This window comes from Typopeltis vanoorti, chromosome 9 (assembly GCF_054136105.1).
Source record: "Typopeltis vanoorti isolate ZY-2024b chromosome 9, IOZ_Tvanoo_1.0, whole genome shotgun sequence".
NCBI classification, from domain to species: domain Eukaryota; kingdom Metazoa; phylum Arthropoda; class Arachnida; order Uropygi; family Thelyphonidae; genus Typopeltis; species Typopeltis vanoorti.
The window spans coordinates 115,222,398-115,245,500 of NC_143557.1; positions in this window are offsets into that span (position 1 = coordinate 115,222,398).

Consider the following 23,103-nt stretch of genomic DNA (forward strand, 5'->3'; position numbering starts at 1 on the left):
TTAATACATAGAAGGAAGAGGGTCGGTGAGAGAACTGAGCTTTGAGGGACCCCGGCATTAGTTGGATGGTGAGATGATAGGGAGCCATCTACCATCACATATAGTGTGCGTCCAGACAGGAAGCTTGCAATCCATTTGCAGAAGTCCTGAGGCAGTCCAAATGATGGGAGTTTTCTTAGTAAGCCTTTGTGCCAGACTCGGTCGAAGGTTTTGGAGATATCAAGTGCAACTACTTAGGATTCACCGAATTTCTCCATAGCGCTTGTCCAGTGATGGGTGATGTATGAGAGTAGATCTCCTGTTGAACGGCTTTGGCGGAATCCGTACTGGTGGTCGCTTAATAGCCGGGTACCTTCAAGGTAGATTAGGATTTGTGAGTTGATGATTTTCTCCATTACTTTAGATAGGACTGAAGTGAGCAAGATAGGACGGTAGTTAGATGGCAGTGATTTGTCACCCTTTTTAGGGATGGGTTAAATATAGACCAGTTTCCAGGTTTTGGAATATATACCAGTGGAGTAAGAGAGTGTGTACAGGTGACATAGGATAGGAGTTAGTTCAGATGCAGAGACCTTCAGAATAATTGGAGGAATTCCGTCTTGGCCAGGAGACGTTTTTGTGTCTAATTTTTTCAGCAGGTTTGTGATGTCTTTTTGGCAAAATGGTATAGGGGTATTGTATGTTGGGCAGTTGGAATGACTGGAGAGCATTTGCCATTGTCAGTTATGTGTGCATTGGAGGCAAAGTGTGATACCAGGAGGTTAGCTTTTTCTATTGGTGATGTTGCAAATGAACCATCTGGGTATGATAGAGGTGGGAATAGTGTAGGGCAAAAGTTACGCCCAATTGCCTTGGCAAGGGACCAAAAGGCACGGCTTCCGTTTCGACAGGCTGCAAGCTTCCTGCTTTTTGCCCGTTCAAAATCTGTTTTGGAAGTATTGATAGTTTTTTTGCATTTGTTTTTCGGCTTCAGTGTAGGCATTTAAATGAGGATGGGGTTCTTGATTTGAGCCAGTTGTGGTATGCCTGATTTTTCATTTGTACTGCCTTGGCACATTTTTTGGAGAACCAGGGTTTAGTTAGGGGACAGCAGGTCTGAGTAGTGTGGGGAATATATGCTTTCATGCCAGCGAGAATCACTTTGGTGATGCGTTCGGTGCATATGTCTGGACTGGAAGACCGGAAACAATAGTCTAACCATGGGAATGAAGCATAGTAGTCTCGGAGACTGTCCCATTTGGCACTATTATAATGCCAAACTACTCTTGTGTGGGAGTAACTGTGTAGGCGTTGTTGTATGGGGGAGGAGATAAGCACTACGTTGTGGTCAGAATTACACAGCGGACTTACTACATTCACTGCATATTTGGAGGGGTCATTAGTAAGGAAGAGATCTAGGGTATTTGTGGAGTGGTTTGGGTTTTCTGGTATTCTGGTCGGTTTTTGAACAATTTGTGTGAGGTCATTAGTGGCTGCAAATGTTTCAGCATCTCTCCCTGCAGGATCTGTGACTAGAAGACGAAAGTTAATTCAATTGGTGTTATGGACGTTGAAATCACCCAGGAGGATGATTTCGCTGTTTGGGGAGTGGGACTGGAGAAATTCAACTTTTAAGGAGAGGAAATGAAAGAGCTCTGAGTGATTTGTGGTGTTACGAGAGCGATAGAGATAGCAGATGAATTTGACTGAGTGGGGAGGGATATCTTCAGCCAAAGAAGGTCGAAGTCGAGCGATTCCAAGCTAGTTATTCTCTGGCAGGGTATGTCAGAGCGTATATATGCACAGACGCCACCCTTGGGTCGAAAGGAGTTAAATAGTGTATAGTTAGGAAGGTTGAGATGAATAGTGCTGGGGGGGGGGGGTGAGATTTGAGTTTCGGTTAAAAAGAGTAGGTGGGGTTTGGTGGACTGCAGGTGATAGCGGATGTTGTTGAAGTTAGAGTTGAGATCACGGATATTGGTGAAGTGGATATGCAAGGTTCTGTAAGGCATGAATTTGATCCCAAGGGTCCTGCGCGTTTGCTATGCAGTGCCAGCATGGTGGTGTTCTCGGTGGCTACTGACGGCACTTGGTTTTTGTAAAAGTTTGGATTGTTTGTAGTCTATTATCCAACTGTTGTCTCCATTTTGGCGTTTTTCTTCTAGTTGTTTTCGGAGTTGGCGTCTTTGTTCTCTCTGGGCAGGCTAAGTCAGGTCGAGCACGTATGAGCGACTGGGGTTGTTGTTTATCGCTGTTATAAATTTGGTTGTGTTTATTGGTGAGTCGCAGGTCACTTTCACGGAACGTGGATAGTTCGTTCCGTCCTTTCTTTGGTTTATGGGTCCGATACGATGGCATTTGACGATGTTTCTGGGATAGAAATTGCATTCTCCTGCAAGTTTTCCGATGTCTTTTTTTTTAGGGATTTACCGTTTTCTGTCGGAAAGTTCAGGATAACAGCGTTGAGTTTCCTATTTTCGGCCTCGAGCGACTCATGTACCGATGATGTGATTAGTTCACGAAGTTCGTTAGCAGGCACGGGCGCACTTGCGGTCGGGTGCTGATCGTTGAACGTCTCGAGCTTAGGTTCTAACTTTCCGATTTTGGAGGAAAAGGTATCGATCACAATATTAAGCTGTTGCTCGAGGTTTGTGACTCTTTTGCCTAGGTTTAGTATCTGTTTTACGGAAGGGGGGGCACATAGTACAGAAGTGGGGCTGGTTTAGGTCGGGGAAACGCTTGTGAGCCGATTCATTTAATTTCGCGCAAGAAATATGTATCTAGTTGCAGCAGAAATCGCACAATATAAATTTTTCCCTTCTTTGACTTCTGTTTCATAGCTGCGGCGCTTCTTAATGCCATGATCGGCGACGCTACGCTGACGGGACTCGAGGTTAGTCTTCTGTTGTTGGCTTTTGTTGCCGCCATCTTTATTTCGGACGGTAGGAATAGCGGTTTCACGTGGCTTGCTTGCTATTATCCGGAGTTTGTTGTGTAGGTACGTTATATGGCTATTCCAACTTTGATCAGTATCGAAGTGAAGTCCGAGATAGCGTGTTGTTTTCACCTGTGCGATGGTTGTGGTTTCAGGATCACCGCTTCGTGTAGAAGAATGGATGTCGGATTGTGAGATATTCAGTTTCCATGGGTAGGGTTTTGGGGGTTTTGAATATCATTACCGCTGCTGCGTAGTTGTTTGGAGGGGCCCGTATATTTATGTGGTCAATACAGAATGAGCTGATTGTATTTTCGGCTGTCTCTTCTCGTGTATACGACTGTATGGATGGGTTTATGTTATAAGCTGATAAGAGGTCTAGGTATTGTGCTGTGTTGTTATTTATATTCCTAATGTTTACATTCATATCACCTATTATTACCAAGTATTGAGAGGCGCCTTCATCCGTGGCTGAAAGCCATCTGTTTAGTTCATCTAGAAATTTTGTAGTGCTTAAATTGGGTGGTCTGTATATCGCGTGCGTTTATTATCAAGGAGTTCTGTTGTTTGATGTTTTTAACTTCCATGTATGTTTTCTGCAAATTCTAATTTATAGTTTATTTCTATTACTTCTAATTTATGTTCGGTACTTATACCAAATATTAGTATACATTATTTATATAAAATATATTATTATACCCGCCTAGTTTAGTTTGTCTGCAGTGTTTGTGTTGTTGAAAGTTTGGCATTTAGTAGATGGTTGCCTCTTCGTTGGTTGTAGGTACTTGTGGCAGTACTAAATTGTCTATATTGTCTATATCATCCTTCATATAAGCTTGCAGGTTCAGCCAGTATTTTTGAATGCTTCGATGTTGATGTGGATAATAGATAGTCCTTTTTTTTTGGAGGGGGGGGTAGTCACTTGTTTCCGTTCTGCTATCGATTTCAGAATGTGGCAGTTGTCATTCCGGGGTGAATACAACTGCTTGGTGGTCTGTATTAATGTAGGTTTGTATATTGTTCTGTTCTTTACGTCTGGCCAATGTTCCTTTTAATGTGGCAACTTGTTGAGGTGTTCTACGGATTTTATTTGGATTGGCCTTCCGTCTTGTGTCTTTTTAAGGAATATTTTTCTGTCTTTTATCCATATAAACTGGTAATATTTTTCCCGTTTTTACTTTCCTTGTATGGTAGAATAGTTTCTGAAAATATGACGTTAAATATTCAGACAAGTATATTGGAGTATTATCGTGTATTTCATTCAGATCCTTGACTGCTGATTTTTTAATCCTGCTAGCTTTTATGAGGTTAACTTTTTTTGGGGGTGTTAGTGAGTCGCACCACGATGGGGGGGGGGGGAACCTTCTCTTTTCCTATTTTTATTTTGGTAATCGATGTACCGACTGAATATCTTTTGATTCTGTGGGAACGCCAATTTTCTGGCTTAATTGAATTACTAAATTGCTACGTGTCTTTTAAATGTTCAGTAGCAATTTTCGTAGACAAGATCATTTTTTTATACTGTTGTTGGTTTAAGAGTTCGTAATGTTGTTTTAATGAATTTAGTTCTTGTCGTAGTTCCGTTGTCTCTTTAATTAAATTATGCTGTCTTTCCGTTAGCTCTTTAACGCAGTTTTTAATTTCTCTAACGGTCTGTAATATGTCTTCTACCGAATTGTTATTAAATTTAATAAATTCCTCATTTTGGTTGAATCTTTCGGAAATCTTTGCGGTATGTTTCCAAATAGTGATCCAACAAAATTGATTAAACAGTCTTTTAAGTTTTGTAATCAATTTTCTAGTAATTCATTCAAAGTTGGCTCACCTGAGATTCTGTTGTTGTACTCTTTCTTTTTCATTTCCTCTGCTGTTGATTGCCGCGTTAGCTGTTTACCGCCTGCAATTGTTTTCTGTGCTGGATGTTTCCCGCCTGTCATTGAAGGCAACATTGCTTTGTTTTCACTACTTCCACTCATCATGCTTCGCGTTCGATATTCGCTGCCAAGTGGCCTCGGACAATCCCTAACATAGAAAATGCATATTTCTCTGGCAGTTCCTGCATGTCATGTGATTTTCTTCCCCGTTAAGTCTTCGTGGCATTTGTAGCATTTCATATTTCTGGTTTCGATGATCTTGCTGTGACTGCTAAAATGGCGACTCCCTTTGTTCTCCTCTCGCATAGTTGGCCAAAGTATACGTCGAACTTTGAATACTTATAATTTACTTATTACTTGTTAGATACTTACAGATTTTACATCAATATGCTCAGCTTTAAGAAAGGAATTCAATGGTACTGATAATAATAATAATAAATGGTTGTCAGTTTGATTCTTTTAATGGTTTAATTAAATAGATATTAAATAAATCGTCTCTTACGGATAAAGGTGATCAACAAGTTAGTGAAACGACAGTTTTATAGTTACTAATATTATTATTATATGGGCATCTCCATGGCGTCCGAAGACTCATCGCATGAGACCCAATCTATCATATCATATCTCTCCTTAAATCCATTAACAGACAAAGCAGTCACAACCAACTGACTTCTTATGCTAGCCCAACATTCCTACTAACCACACCTTTATTCCACTTCCAGAGAAAACCCCTTGTTCTGATCCCCAAGAAACCCAAAGGGAGCAGACTTATAGGTAGTGTTTATAACCAAGGTGATCAGAATTAATGTTTAAGGCTCTATGGAGCACAATCCACTGATCCAAATGCAGCTAAACGTTGCAGGTTATGTTGTGTCATGCAGAAGAGATATCTGAGAAAAACAAAGTTGAAACTTTTGATACCAGGAAGCTCTTTAAGATGTACCACATGTACATGTGGTAATTGTTTTCTGTGTGTAAGAAGAAAAGCGACACAAGCATAAATAACAAATTTTTATTCAATTCCGTTATGCATTCACGGGCCGTACTGTTCAAAGGTGCTGCCCTTCCCGGTATGCCACAAACTGCATCCTTTGCACAGTGACTTCAATGTCCTTAAGTCATCAGGACTGCTGTTGTGCACGTGGGATGTTATGATTATATCAGATGAACAAGGCGTATTTCTGTGGGAAACTCACAGCTGTTGAATCTGGCTTCGGGGAAATGTTCTTGAAGAACCTCCTGTATGGATCGGCCAATGTGTGGAGGCGTCCAATCCTGCATGAAAATGTCTGAATCCATACACAGGCAATGGTGTAAGTGTGGCAGAACAAACGTTTTTTATCATATCGCGATACCTCTTGGCAGTAACTGAGCAAGTCAGAGGACCCGACTGGCGAATGTCCTCAAAGAAGAATGGTCCGATGATAAACAAACCTTAAACCCGTACCAGACAGCAAGTTTGGGTGAATGGAAAAGAATTTGTTGGATTACATGCGAGTTTTTGCGTAGCCCATATGCGACAATTTGGGTGTTCATAACTGCATCAAGTGAAAGTGAACCTCGTCTCCTCACAAAGTCATTCAAGGCCAGGCAGCGTCCAATCTATTCCGGCAAGGAACGTTAAAGCGAATGTTAGTCGCATTTTGAATTAAATCCTACGGGCGAAACTCCTGACTCAGCATAATCTTGAATGGGGAGAAATGCAGAACCTTACGTAGAATTTTCCGAACGATATTGTGAGGCTCATCGATGTGTCTTGATACAGCACGTGAACTGCGGGCCCCAGGCCTGGCCTTCTCCACAACGACAGCAGCAAATTCATTCAATTGTTTGTGCCCTGCTTGGATTGCGAACTCTGCCAGGTCTAAATACAAACTATCCCATTTCTTTGAGACGATTAATCATTCGTCGCAGAACACGTGAGATAGTGGACTTCGCGACATCGGTTCAGGTGACAAAATTCGCTGAGTGCAGCAACAGCATTGCATTTGTTTATGTAGTACAGTACATGAGCAAAGCACTTTGGGACAAGGTTATCGCCATCACAGAGGACGACTAACAACCCGAATGAAGGGGAACAACCCGTGTCCATCTTTTCAAACCGTCTTCACACCTGCTGAGTTGCGTGATATGCATTCGCATCTGATGAATTTTGGAACTACTTTTTGTTCTGAGATATCGTTCCTGCAAAGTTTTGCAGCATTTGGATCACTACATGGCGCTCCACTAGCACTTAAACAGGGCTACATTAATTTTGATCACCCTGTATTACTTACACTCCGAATAACTTTTGAATGTTTCATTATCATCACCGATGACGGATTTATTTTTCTGACGGAGAGAAGTACCTTTCTAAATTTACCATAGAACATAAGATCACAGTAAATTCTTCTTAAACCGTTTGGTCTAAAAGACTACTACCTACTCTATTTTGTGAAGGAATTGCATCAGAAATTATTATACTGTTGTGACGCCTTACTTCTTCATTGTGTGTTCTATTTTCGTCTGAATGCAGTCGGTCACAAGACAGTCTAGGCCTAATCTCTATATGGGTAATATTGTACAAGAGTTAAGACAAAAGGGGGGGGGAGGTTCGAAAGTCGGAAATTCCCTACTCCTTTCTTTGATTGATTCCTTTTTAGAACACAAAGAAAATTTATATTTAACTGCGTCAGTCTGTGTCCATGACTGTAAGAATAATGTCAAGGAATCAATCATCAGCAAGTACAATGTTACAGTAATCTAAATAAGACAGAACCTTCCTTAGACAAATTACTTTTGATCTATAGAGCAGTCGTGGTTCTCTAATCTTTTGTTCCTTTCACATTAAATAGAGTTCCCGCTTAGGTCGGAACTATTAAATGAGCGGTACAATGAATGAATTCAGGCAAGCACTAAATTCAAATCAAATAAAAACATTTAATATACTATCACATGAATTTACATTAATCCAAGAAGATCAGAACTAAAATGATCATGAAATAAAGAAGTTATTATTAAGACAATAGTAACTTCACAATAGAGTATAATCAGCACGGTTAAATTCTTAATATATAGGTTTCTACCCTTCTTAGAGTTGTAAGCTTCTAAGTACAGCTTTTAGACAAAGGGTATCTATTCAATATACTTCAAAGGTCGACTCTACTTAGCCGTTCAGGATATACAAAGCACATACCGCTAAATACACCCCCAAGGAATTCTAAAGGCCTATCAATCTATTACAGTAATCCTTTATAAGTCAGTTTCTAACTTATACCACGTTCCCTTGGAACAAGCTTCAAGATATCACGCGTTCAAACTTGAACTGTCATTTAGGCACTTATATTAATACACTTCCTCTTTATTGTAATTACATTCACAAAAGACAAAACACTGTCCTTACTGGGACAGTTGATATACTTTGCCTATTATCGCGTGTTCTGGAAAACACTTCCTGGCTTCTCAAAGCTTTCTCTCTTGGGTCACTTAAGTTCGATAGGATCCAGATTCCCCATAACGATTTTGTTGTCTCGGGAATGCATGCCTGCTTCGCTCTAAATTGTCTATCCTTCAGGTTTCCTTGGCAATCCCTGTCATACCTCTCGTCTTTCACAATTTCTGGACGAGGGAATAAGAATTAGGATACGAACAAGAGCCCGCGAAAGAGTAAGAGAAAAGCAGAAAGCTTTTCTCTTACCCCCTTTTTCTTTTCCCCTTGTCTCTTCAACCCGGTTATCCCGTTTTCGCTTTGTTCTCTTTCTCTCTATCAACCGCGCATGTCTCTCCTCTCTGCTTCGCGCCAAATCTGCCTCGTGGTTTCTCCGTTAACATAGCACAGTAACTAGCTCCAAAATGTGCGCTGGCGGATGACTTCGTAATTTCATACAGCACTTAATTTCTGTTATACTGGCTAAGTCCTTGGCAATGATTTACACAAACGGATTAAGTTCCGAGTTTCCGTGCACAGTTCACATAGGATATATATACTTTACAAAGAATTAATACAGGGTAAATAACTAACAACTATTAGAACATAATTAGTTTATAATTATGGAATATACATCGGTAAGTATATACTTTGATATTGTCTGATGAGCAAATTTGTCTCGGAGAATGGCAGACCATGTTAATCCTGAATGAAACACTATTATATTATAATTCCTTTCATTCAGAATTTCACAATACTGTATCGTATTTGCTTCATTTATACCACCACTCTCTCTCTCTCTCTCTCTCTCTCTCTCACACACACACACACACACACACACATGCGCGCGCGCACACACGCAATTGCTTTTGGTTCAGAAAGGAAAATAATACCGGTTTCATATAAAAACTACATTTGTGCCTGTTTTATTGCATGTAAAACTTTCTCCTTGATTATTATATTCCTAAGATCTGAGATTTTTTCCTAATGTGGAGGCATGTTTTGTCATATTCGATAAAAAAGAGAAATCCTCGCGTAAAAAGAGAAATCTTCAAATATTTTTTTTCTTTTTTTAATTTAACCCTTGAATTATTAAATGCCATAGCGCGTGCTAACGAGTCTTTTACGCTAATATCCAATAACGACAGACAATTAGTTCATTTTAGGATGAATTACTGCTTCCTATTGATATCATTTCGTAAACAAAAATATGGCTAAGCAACCTATTGAGTTTCATTGTTAGAATTAAACGATAGTCGCTGATAACAACTGCCATTGAAATGTTTTCTTTTTTGCCTGTAAATTTGATTCTCTATTTGGAATAGTTACAGGAGCCACTAAAAGATTTGATTTGGAGCTCCTCGATGTAAATTAGGAAACTCAGTAAAGCACTTTCGTAGATGGTGCTTTCGTCTTAATTTTATATCATACGAAAAAAGATTATAATGTTATTAAAACATATCTCTAAAGTGCAACAAATTTGTTCATGTTTGCCTGTTTATGCGGGATGGAAAACTCCTGTTTACATTTGGAAAAAACTAAGGCAATTGCAGGAGGAATACTGGTTTTCATACGGAACATGATAAATTTACAGCAGTAGAAATTTTCTTCATGTTGTTGTTCTTGGCGCATCTTGAGAGATATAAGATATCACCTCCTCACTTAATCTTGTGGTTGGCAGGATTATTATATCAGGGTAGTAGGAATTATATTATTACAAATATATAGTATATGCATATGAAAAATTACGATTATTTGTATTTGTTTTACAAATAACCGAATTGAAACGAGTATTGCAGATAGAAATCTTGAATAAGGCAATGCACTAAGCGTAACTTTGGGGAGGGGAAGGGGTCATTGAACGGGATCCAGATGTGGGATAAGTAAATAAATAGACAACCACTTAAATGTGGAAATTTTGACGTTGCAGAAAATCATTTGGATTATGAGAAATTGTAGATAGGTTATCTGGAGAACTGACAAATTCATTGGAAAATCATTCAGCAAAGGATGAAGTGTTCCGACATTGTAAACGAGAAAGTGATGATAGTAGATGGCTTTTGGTACAGAAGTCTGTAAATCAGTTCTAATAGTGATGCTCCCTTTTTCGAATGTGCGGCCCCGATCCGGTTTAATTGGTGTCATTCAAATCTGTAGTTAATCTTACGCAACCAGGTTGAAATTTTAAAATTTCACATCCGCGAATGATTATCGTCATTTCATCGGCCAAAGGACTGACTTTCGTTTCAGTAGTGAAAGGAAGTCTTGATAACGAGTCGCACTGTCTGCTGCGGAAACCTGATCCACAGCAAGAACTTTTCGGGAAGTCTCGTTTAACTTCTTTCGTTTGAATCTCAGTTACTCTTCTGTGTCGGAAATAATTTTCCGTAAGGTAAAGTAGGTTTGTTTGGGGTATTTGACATCTCTTAATTGGATAATTATGGCCGGCCATCATGCAGTATCGTAGAAGTCTTGCACATCGAGTAAGATCAATCGTACGCTATTTTTTCGCTGTTGATGACTGTTTTAAGTGAATTCTAACCTTTATAAAAGCGTTTACACTGCTTACCTGAGGTCAGAATGCATTGGGGTTACTGCTTAAGGTTTCTTGAATAGTCCGAGCGCACTATTCCGTTTATCAGAAGTTTTTCTGGTTCTTTATCAGCCACACTAATGAGACTAATTCGCTCGTATTTATTAGTTTCGTTGGATGATTTTTTTCCTGGCTTGATTATGGGTATAACTTTAGATGATTCCTATTATAAAGGAAATTATCCTTTTTCACGCATTCCATGTAAAGGATTGCTGTAAATTAGGTTATTCAAGAAACATTCTTAGGAGTATGTCGCTGGTTAAGCGGACTTATAATATAATATAGGAGTTGCTTTATTTTTGCTTGGTGCTAATACAATTCCATGGATTCGATGAGGCGACAGAGTACAAATTGTTTCCCATGATTCTGTTTTCGGGTTTGTAATTTTCGAATGAAAACTGTATTTACAGTTATGATAATTCTGTCTTATCGTCGCATTAAATCTTGAGTGTTGTAGACTCTTCGATATATTCGTCTGAGTGCATTAATACTTTTTAAAAACTGCTAGTTCGTCATTCCACCAAGGTACTGGTTTTTTGCCATCAAGCTTTAGCTTCTTGGTTATTCTGAATGTTTGGTCGCAGGAGTTTTTCTGACACGATGACATTTTAGGATCATGGAATTCTATATTTGTTTATACTGATGCCCAGATCGCTTATGTCTTGTCCACGTTAAGCTGTTATTCAGTGCTGAACAGCGAAGTGAATACTGCTCTGAGATTAGGCTAGCAAATTTTCCTTTCAGTGCTTTCGCAAATGCATCAAGATTGGTTTTCTTCGTGATGTGCTTGAAGTTATTACTGCATTGGTTTGAATCTTGTATTCCATTTAAAGCTTTGTTTGCGGATGATGAAACTTATTAAGCAATGAACAGAACAACTTTCTTCTTTCTCGTACTTTCATTCAGAAATGCGGGATAGAATAGCATCGTTTGCTATTATCAGGTAAATGAAGCTACTTCCTCTGGTAATTTGTGGGGGGGAGGAGTGCGTGCGTACGCACACACACACGCTTCAATCGCTTCAATCTATCCTGTATTTGAATCTGTATAATCAACTCGAAATCGAAATGCAGTTAAACCCATACTTCTATTGACTTGGATACAAAATAAAAATCTTGAAACATCGCTTTGCAAAATAGCCCTCAGATAAACTTCCAGGATCTCACTAATATGTTATAAAAACTAATGACAAATATGCAATGTAGCACTAAAATAGGGAATAATTAAATTTATTCAGATATTTTGCATTGACCCATACTAATGTAATATATTTAAATTATTGTTATTATTCACATCTTCTCTCCAACACAAAAACACACAGAACAGTAAAACTACTACAATCACTCAGGTTGAAACAATACGATACCTTGGAATTTACTTCAATGCATATATGAACTGGAATAGCCACATAAACCATCTACAGAACAAACTCCGAACAACAACTGGCAAAGTCTACCGGTTAAAAGACATAGTTCCCACACGCCTAAAAGCACTAATATACAAAGCACTATGCCAAAATATACTAAGATACGCTATAACAACGTATGATTTCTGTGCACCCTACAAATTAAATAGATTAATGTCGCTACAGTACAAAATGATAAAACTGATCTTTTGGGAACAAAGAGACAATAACGACTTTATATATCAAAACACAAAATACTGACAGTAAAACATTTATGTCACTATGCAGCTTTGCTAAAACATTTCAATACCAATTACAGGACAGTCAGAAATACATACCATATAACAAGACCTCAGACAACTAATTATATCATATATAAATACAATAATCACTTCGGAATGGCCAAATGAAACTTCTACATCCCAGACATGATAAACAAATTACTTTTGAATACAGAAACCGTACAAACTACAATAGCCTGAAAAAGAGCTCTAAGGACATACTTTGAACAATTAACACGCACCCAAAATACAATATAAACTTGATGAAACACAATATATTCCTTCACGCTTCCAGTTCAGCAATGCATCAAGCATTCCAGCTTATCGTATCTGTGTGTGTGTGTGTGTGTGTGTGTGTGTGTGTGTGTGTGCATGGCGTGCGCGAATTTCACAATCAACAGCTGCAGTGGAAATCAAACCTATTAAACATAGGTTTGATTTCGTAACTTCTCAACAAAGCAATCAGACCAATAAATAATAACTAACTGGTGTAATCCTCAGATAAGCTTACAAATACGCTTTGAGGATGATAACTGAGAAATTACATCTCACCCCAGATTTGTTTTAATATTATTATTATTGTCAAGACATCAAAATGAAATTTTGTTTGGATAAAAGTGTGCAATTTTATCCATTAAATGAGAAAAAATTAATAACGCTGTCAATAAGCTGAATACAAAAGAAAACGGAATCTCCTAAGAACACAGATAAGAAAGGCAAAAAGAAACTACTACAGCAACAAATTAACAACAGCTGAGAACGACATAGAAGAAACTTGGCATCCGATTAATGAAATGCTGGACAATATACACAGAACCACTGCCTCAGAAACAATAAAACACAAACACTTTGCTTGTGACCACAAATCCCTCAAACAGTTGGCAAACAACTTTAATCAGCACTTCGTGAACTCTGTTCAAAAACTACAAGAAATAACCTTTTGTCACACAAACGAATATTCTCCACTAGGTCCACGAGCAACCCAGTCGATATGGTTCCCCACAGTAACAAAAGAAGAACTATCACTTGCAATCCAACAAATTAACCCTAACAAAGGACCGGGGATAGACGGAATCAGACCAAAAGACATCAAGAAACACTCAACCAACCTATGTCCATTTATACAAAAACATGGAAAAAGAAACATAAGTAATTACATACCCATCGCCACTTTGTCTGTAATCAACCAAATCATGGAGCGCATCATGCACTGCAAACTCTTCACATACATTGAAAAGTTTCAAATCATCCCCAAAACACAATATGGCTTTCAAAAGAATAAAGGAACAGCAACACTCCTGGAAGATTTCACAGACCTAAAAATGCTGCATTGGATAAAAACAGAATTACATTAGTCGTATTCATTGACCTAACAAAAGAATTTGACACACTAACACACAACACTTTGTTAACGAAACTAAAGCATATCAGAATCGGAGGTCGTCTACTCCAGTGGTTTAAAGCACTGAAAAACGGGAAGTATATTACACGTATAGGATCAGCGTACAGCACAGAGGTACCGGTAACCTGTGGAGTACTACAAGGAGCTGTCCTATCTCCCATTCTATTTAACATATACACACATGACATAAGCCATCTTCCCTTAAAAAGTAAACCCTTCCAGTACGCAGACGACACGGCCAGAGTATCCATTCACAACAACGCAAATATCGCTTACACAAATATGCAACACGACATCAATCAAATCACTAACTGGTTAACCGAAAACGGCATATATACATAAACCCTGGAAAAACAAAGCTAATGATATTCAAAAACCTCCAAACTCTGCCCATAGAAACTAAATACCTCACTATCCGACATTCATCCTCCTATACACAAAGCGCTCAACCTAAAACCACAACCATCACCCAGGTGGAAACAACACGCCATCTCGGACTTCACTTCGATGCTGACCAAAGTTGGAATAGCCATATAAACTACCTACACACCAAGCTTAGGATAATAGCAATCACATCACATGCATTCAGCACAGACTACAGACTTAGTAGGTTACAATGGTAGCAAGATGAAATGGTAAAACTGATATTCTGGGCATAACACACACTTATACAGGCAGCACGGACAGAACACAAAATATTTAAGGTGAAACACTTATGCCACTGCACAGTCGTGTTAAAATATTACTACAGCCAGTGGTGAGCTATAAGGGAGTTGGATCTTGAATGGAGGACTTTTAGAAGAAACTATTCATTCAAAATTTCTTGGACGTTGGGACTCTCTCTCTCTCGCTTCCCGATGGATTCCGGATCACCCTTGGATGTTATGTGTCGGTACCCGTAGTTCCAGAGTTCTGGCTAGTTATCTCTTCAGAGCAGAATAGCTGACCACGACCAAAGATCCTGCAATAATGATGAGAACAAGCGGCAATGGTGCGAGATCAAAGTGGCATATCGCCATCCGTTCGGAAAGGCCAGATCGTGCGACCGCCATAAGTGACCACGTGGGCGAAAGCCAAAGGAAGGATTCGAACTGTATTAGACAAAGCTGTGAACAGAATGGACTAACCTGGTAACCTTTCCAAGAGATGGTAATGTGCAGAATTTTGTTATATCTTCCCTAGTTAGAGTAAACAAATGAAAACTGTTATGTAATTGTTGAGTGTGGACATTTTAATAGAGAACTTTTTGGTGGTTACCATAATTGGCTGTGGCCTATCTGAACTGGTTAATTTGTCTGAGAAGGGTTATAAGTGAGTTGTAATAATGTTTAATGTGAGCGATGAACATAACCTAGTGTCAAAGAACAAATTATTGCTCATATTCAAATGTGTTTAGTTGGTTTGTCTAATTTAACGCAGAATGATAATGATTTAACTGAGTGTATGATATATCTGATTGTATGTGATTTAAGACTTCAATAAACATGCTTTGTATTTTATACCTGGAACTTGCTTGAGATATGAATTCAAATTACCACTTATAAATCTGAACCTAAGCGGGGGGAAGGTGAAAGTATAATAAGGTATTTTAGGAGCCACGACTACAAACTAAATTAAACATAACCAAAGTAGAATGGATTGTTTATGAGAATAAGTGTTATATTTTCACCTCTGTACAATATTCCGAGAAGGTCTCCCTGGATAAGAATCCCTTCTATCCTAAGATATTGGCTGGAGCAGCGTATCAAATAAATTTGTCAATATCTGATCAGGAGACAGTCTCTGATTGTAATCTTAAAGGATTCGTTCCTAGCTAAGGAAAAACCTTTAACAGTTAAAGGATACAGGTGACTAATCTAGGAAGCGACCAAAAATATGGATTGTCTTTCTACACAGAGTATGATAGGTAAGAATCTATTTACAGCTTAAGATTAGTTGAGACTTAGAAAAGTTTTATTCTTAGTGTAGGAAGGCGAGTATAATAAAGAAAATATTAAGAACACAGCGACGTAACAAGGGGATCGCGCGAGCCCTTTGTTAATTTTTTTTTCAAATTTGCGAGCCCCTTGTTCTTCTTGTTTAATAATCTTGTAAAAATAGAAAATACCACCATGGAATGTATATATGCTACTATAATTGCTACTTTAAATTCATATGGATTTTGTGATAACTATATAAAAAATCATTTCATTGCATTTTGTTCTGATGGAGCTGGTGTAATGTTAGGAAACATATCAGGTGTTGCAATCGAACTTCTACAAAAATTTCCCAACGTTGTGATTTGGTATTACGCTCATCGTTTACACTTAGCTTTAGACGATTCGATAAAAAACATTAAAGAAATAAATCATTTTGAAATATTTATGGATAAATTATATGCTTTTTATCATCAATCACCAAAAAGTCAACGAAAATTAAATACAATTACAAAAGACCTTCGTATCGAAATTTTAAAGATCGGCCGTCTGTTTGGACCATGATGGGCAGCTTGCAGTTTATGAACTGTTCTTGCTTTGTGGAGAAATTACCCAGCTTTATGCAAGTATTTTGCATCGAACAATAAATATAAGGGCTTTTTAAACCGACTTCTCAATTTGGAATTTTTAAAAGAGTCAGCATTACTGATTGATATCCTACACTACAGGAATTATCATATCTGTCAGAAGCTCTACAAAGTCACAATGTAAGTATTATAAGGGCTAAGTTAGGCTTTTTTTTTGGCTCGGCGATGCGAGTTCTTTGTTTCTATAGCTCACCACTGAAGTCTACAGCCCAACCTATAGAGTAACCAGAACAACATATCAGATAGCAATACCACAGGCAACTAACTACATAACATGTCAGTACAACCATCACAATAGCAAAGCCACCTGAAACTTCTATGTACCTTACATGATAAATAAACTGCTGCTCGACGACAGAAACCTAGGGACATACAGAGAGCTGAAACAGAAAAGTTTCAGCTCTCTATAAAGAAATCAGAAAAGCCTCCCAAAGAAACAGAAGAAACAATTATTATTTTATTATTATTATTATTAATTGTTTATGTATATAGGCTGTAAAAAAATCACTGTACTCTACACTTTGCTACACTTTGTATGGAACAGAAATTGAAATAGTACGCATTATTGTATATATGTAAATACCCTGTATTACGATAAATAAAATGTTATTACAGTTAACAAAAAAAACAAATTATTGAAATTAAACATATTAATATATTATTCACATGAAAGATCATATTATGTATGTATACCATCATATTTTGTCAAACTTTGAAAACAAAAATTTAATTTTAACACGCAGTGTTAACGTTAACAATAGTACACTTAAATTATAGTGATATTATAATTGTAACTAATAACACAAGATTATCCTGTTATAGCATTGCACATTATGCATATTATAATTAGAAATTGCTCTTGAATCACATGAAGGAAAATGTAGTATCATTGCTTAAATTCCATATCATATGTATGCAATTTATCAGAGACAAAATATAGTATTATTATTTTGTAAAAAAATTATTATTATTATTATTATTATTATTATATGATTATTATTGTAATGTTATTATTGATTATCAGTAATCAAATTTCATTAATTATCTTGGCTGTAATTATGTTATCAATATATTCTGTAATTATGTTATGTAGTTTCATAATAAGCTTTGTGTTAATTACCAGTTTAATTAGTTGAAATAAAAATAAACCCGACGAAACTTTTGACCTGGTAAGTAAATGGGAAATATATGCAGCACTCTTCATTGTGGAATTTTAAAACGGAAAGCAGGAATGCAATTCAAATCGTTCTTTGTATATATGTAATTATTTGTGTTGTACATTAAAATATTGTGTTGAGTAATACAATATTAATTAATATATATAAATCAGAAAAAATAGTGTTAATCAGATTCTTCTCTTAATTTATCGGATTCATCGTAGAAATTTATCTTGTCTTATGAAATTCGTTTAGTCGGAATGAAATTTGCCCTTTGCACATTTCACTGAAAGTTTATAATGGGCAGTTTGAACTGAAAGTGAGTTAAGCAGTCGCAAGTAGGTGGTAGTTTTTTTCTTCAAAACCTCGAAGTTTTTACGCAAAAAGCAAACCTGGCAGAAGAACTCGTTCGAGGGACAAACCTAACACCCTCTCATCATAGCCTTAGTTACTTTGGCTGTAATCCCAGATCAACATCTTAGAAAATGTTAGCGATTGTATACTTCTCTTTCAGGTATTTCACACTACGCTAAGATTCCACTTATGATTAAGAAAATATCTCCTGCTCCTTTCCGTGCTATCTATTATCACTCACTTTCTGAAAATTCCTCTCTCTTTTCACCCACTTCTTTGTGTCGGTCTTAGAAAATCACTTCACTACTTAAGACTCTATTATAACTCCTCTTTTTCGTATTCAACGTTTCATCATCGTGCATTTCCAGTGACTAAAACGACATTCGTATTAACACAATATAACGACAAACAAGTACTCCCTTTTCTTATTACTCCTCAATTTGCCAGTATAACAGACACTCTGTCTTACCCCTATATTTGTGTCTGTCCTCAATATCAACTCCTTGTCCAATATCACACATCATTTCAAAATTTCTTAATCTCCAAGGCCATGTGTGCTCTCACTGTATATAAAATAACCAGTACCCTTCTGAAAACTGATCTTGCATCCGTTTATAATTTTAATTCGCCCGAAACGTCGTGAAATGATACTGTATCCAACTGAACTTCATTTTGCATCACTAGCAATTACCTCGTGTCGTACTAAAGGTAAAGTTAAAATAAACGTATTAAATATCATAATGATGTAAGCTAGTTCTTGTAAAATTATGCTAGTCAATATGCGGTATTTTCATACAAAAACGAAAGGTAATTATTTGTTATATTATAATACTTCTTGAAAGTACCTCGTTAACCATCCTGGATCATTGGATAACAGGCATGGCCGTATCGCTGAGAAGTTTTTTCCCTTTACAGAAAATCACTCGAATGACATGCAAATTATGTAGACATGATACTTTACCTGTTACAGTATCACGTGCCTCTGAAATCAAATTAATACTATAACAAACCATTAGTGATCCAACCACATTTAGGGGGATAAGAGCAGATGATATAAATGAATAATTTCGGGTCTAATTTATTAAATGCAAGCGAAGGGAAAATACGGATTTTCTAGTCAACTTTGTACGAGTAAAGTGGACTAGATTATTGTACTCAAATTACATATGATTTTTTTAAAAAAAAAAGTCTTATTTTGTAAGCTTTAGTCAGTCGTATTAAGTTTTATATGATTAAATTATTGTCCACGCAAATCATTTTCTCTATCTCTTGTATAATGTTTTGTATTACTGAAATTACGTAGGTTTTCTTCTCTGGTAAACTATTTTCATAGACGAAAAGCAACTTTTAAAAGGATAAATTATAATCGGCCATCTTACTGGCCTTCTAGACGAGATTCTATTCAAATCTTTCCAGCTGAACAGAGAAAACGTCTCGACACGATTGCACTACGGAAGAACTTTATTATAAGTCCATATGAGTGAACTGTGTAAGAATTCAGAAATTTTGTTTTCATTATGAATTATTTTTTATTTAATATTTTATATCAATGTAACCAGTTACTGTTCATTATATATATGTGTGTTTTATTCTTTATTGCAGATAACTGCTGGAAAAGAAAATTTATGAGAAGCTATAATTCATTTGACAGAAATATAAACATCACACTTGACGAGATATTCATGGAAGACTCTCCGAAAAACAATAATGCTGAGGGTAAAGAATAACTGTCGATGAATGTGATCAGCTTTAGATCACTAAACGAGTGTGTGGTGAAAACATAGAATAATACCAAATGAAGAGGATATTTATAAGCAGTTTTTGTTGTTACTAGAAATATAAAGAGAATAACTGCGCAATTCCACATAAGTCGGAACATTTCTTGTGTAAACTCCAAGAAGTAACTTCTTTAGAATACCGTCTTAGACTGAAGAACTGATTCCTAGAAAATTTTAAAAAAATCTGTTGAAAGCAATTGAATAAAGAGCTGAATCAGAGGCGACATTGGTTTGGCGTTCATAAGAAAGTTTTAAAGGTAAAACCTATATGAACATTTTAGTAGAAATTAATCACATGAGTTAATCAAATTCTGATTCAAGAAATGTCCTTCGTGTGTGAAATCTGTGAGAAAGTATTCTCATTTAAGCGATCGCTTACTATTCATATGAGAATTCATACACAAGAGAAACCGTACAGTTCTGAAGTATGTGAAAAGAAATCAGAAAGCTGCAATCTGAAACAGCACTTAAAAGTTCATGAGCGTGAGCAATCATTCAGTTGTGAAGTATGTGAAAAGAAATTTTCATATAGACGTAACCTCAAATCCCATTTAAGGGTTCATACCGGTGAGCAACCCTTCACTTGTGAAGTATGTGAAAAGAAATTTTCATATAGAAGTAGCCTCAAATCCCATTTTAAGGTTCATACACATGAGCAACCCTTCACTTGTGAAATATGTAAAAGGAAATTTTCACTTAGAGGTAATCTCAAAGTGCATTTAAAGGTTCATACTCGTGAGCAATCTTTTATTTGTGACGTCTGTCAAAAGAAATTTTTTTATAAAGGTAGTCTCAAAAAGCACTTAATGGTTCATACTCATGAGCATCCCTTCACTTGTGGCGTCTGTGAAAAGAAATTTTCAGAAAGCTGCCATCTGAAACAGCACTTAAAAGTTCATGAGCGTGAACAATCCTTCACTTGTGATGTATGCGAAAAGAAATTTTCATATAAACAGAGTCTCAAAAACCACTTAAAGGTTCACACTCATGAGCAACCCTTCACATGTAAAGTCTGTGAAAAGGAATTTTCAGCAAGCTGCAATCTGAAAGAGCACTTAAAAGTTCATACTCGTGAGCAACCATTCACTTGTGAATTATGTGAAAAGAAATTTTCACTTAGTGGCAATCTCAAGGAGCATTTAAAGGTTCACACTCGTGAGCAACCATTCACTTGTGAAGTATGTGAAAAGAAATTTTCATATAAATGTAGTCTCAAAAACCACTTAAAGGTTCACACTCATGAGCAACCCTTCACTTGTGAAGTATGTGAACAAAATTTTCATATAGAAGTAGCCTCAAATCCCATTTAAGGGTTCATACCCGTGAACAACCCTTCACTTGTGAGGTATGTGAAAAGAAATTTTCATATAAACAGAGTCTCAAAAACCACTTAAAGGTTCACACTCATGAGCAACCCTTCACATGTAAAGTCTGTGAAAAGGAATTTTCAGCAAGCTACAATCTGAAACAGCACTTAAAAATTCATACTCGTGAGCAACCATTCACTTGTGAATTATGTGAAAAGAAATTTTCACTTAGAGGCAATCTCAAGGAGCATTTAAAGGTTCACACTCATGAGCAACCCTTCACTTGTGACATCTGTGAAAAGAAATTTTCATTTAGAAGCAATCTCAAGGACCATTTAAAGGTTCACACTCGTGAGCAACCCTTCACTTGTGAAGTATGTGAAAAGAAATTTTCACAAATAAGTAGTCTCAAAAAACACTTAAGTGTTCACACTCATGAGCAACCCTTCCCTTGTGACATCTGTGAAAAGAAATTTTCACAAAAAAGCTATCTCAAAAAGCATTTGAATGTTCATGCTCATAAAAATCGGTACACACTGTGAGATCTCAGAAAACACTTTAGAAACCTAGTCTTAAGAGATCTGAAAGATTCTTAAGACTTCACGCCAGTGAAGATTCTTCACTTGTCACATCTTAAAAATATCATCTGACATCTTGTTAAATCTCCAAAACGAATTTTTCGGCGAATGAATTTCGATATTTTCCTGGAAATATACTCTCAGGATTCAGTTTTCGTGAAATTTAAGAAAAGAATTCAACTTATTCTTAGACAAGATTTAAGATAAATGTGAATGTTCTCAACTTTAATTTTTGTGCAAAGCAGTTTTGAAATTCCAGTAGCTTCCAAAATAACTTCATCCTTGAATATTGTCAATAGAATGAAACTGCAAAGAAACTCGTGATATTTGATTCCTTCACTTTTACGGATTCATGATTCACACAATATTTCTAGTTGTTAAATCTATGAAAAATCTTTCAGATCATTGCAACCTAGCTCATACTGAAGAAAATTTTTTTAGATGTCTGTCAGATAAATATTAGAAATCTACATCTGTACATTTTGATAATCTGTCAAATTTGTAACATTCTATAAATGTTTTGTTTATTAAAAAATGTTTTTTGTTTTGTTTTCTGATGTGCTATTTCTTGTATGAATATCCAAAATATACTATGATTAGTCAGTTTTGTCAAATGTCATTTTTCAATTTATGTCTGCCCTTTATATTTTAACTCTTCCTTTTAATATGTTATACGAATTAAAATTTTAGCACTTCCTTTTGATATGTTATACAAATTAAAACATCTCGTTGCATTAAATTAAGTGATAAATAACCCAGATATGTGGTCAGGTATACACACTTGCAAGAGTTTACTGAATACTGAATTTATCACATAAAACGATTTCAATAACATCGAAAGTTTTGATGCCATGAATTGTATTTATGCAATTCTTCTTCTGCAGCTTCTCCCACTTAAGTGGGGTCACTGTTGATGACGAGTCTCTTCCACATCCTCCTGTCTTGGGCTGTCACCATATCCAATTCTTCATCCTCAAGTCCTCTTCTACCAGCTAACTCCATCTCTTCTTTGGCTGCCCACGCTTCCTCCTTCATTGCACCTCCATCTGCATGACCCTTCTTCCCACATATTCGTCCTCCCTCCTCATCACATGACCAAACCATCTCAACCTTGACTCCTGTATCTTCGCTCCTAAGTTCATAACTTTCACTGTTCCCCTCACATAGTCATTTCTCAGACGATCCTCTCTGGTCACACCGCACATTCACCAAAGCATTCTCATCTCTGCTACTTCCATCCTGCTGATGTTATTTTTCCTCAGGGCCCACAATTTCCATAGCACACGTCATACCTGGCCTCACTACTATCCTATAGACAGTAGTGAGGCCTATCTGCACCCTCTTATCGCATAACACTCCAGCCATCTCCCTCCAGTTTCTCCAACCCGCTTGTATTCTACATCCCACTTCCTTCTCAGCTCCTCCATCTTCTTCCACTGTTGAACCGAAGTATCAACAGTGGAGGAAGATTGAGGCCTCACTACTGCCTAT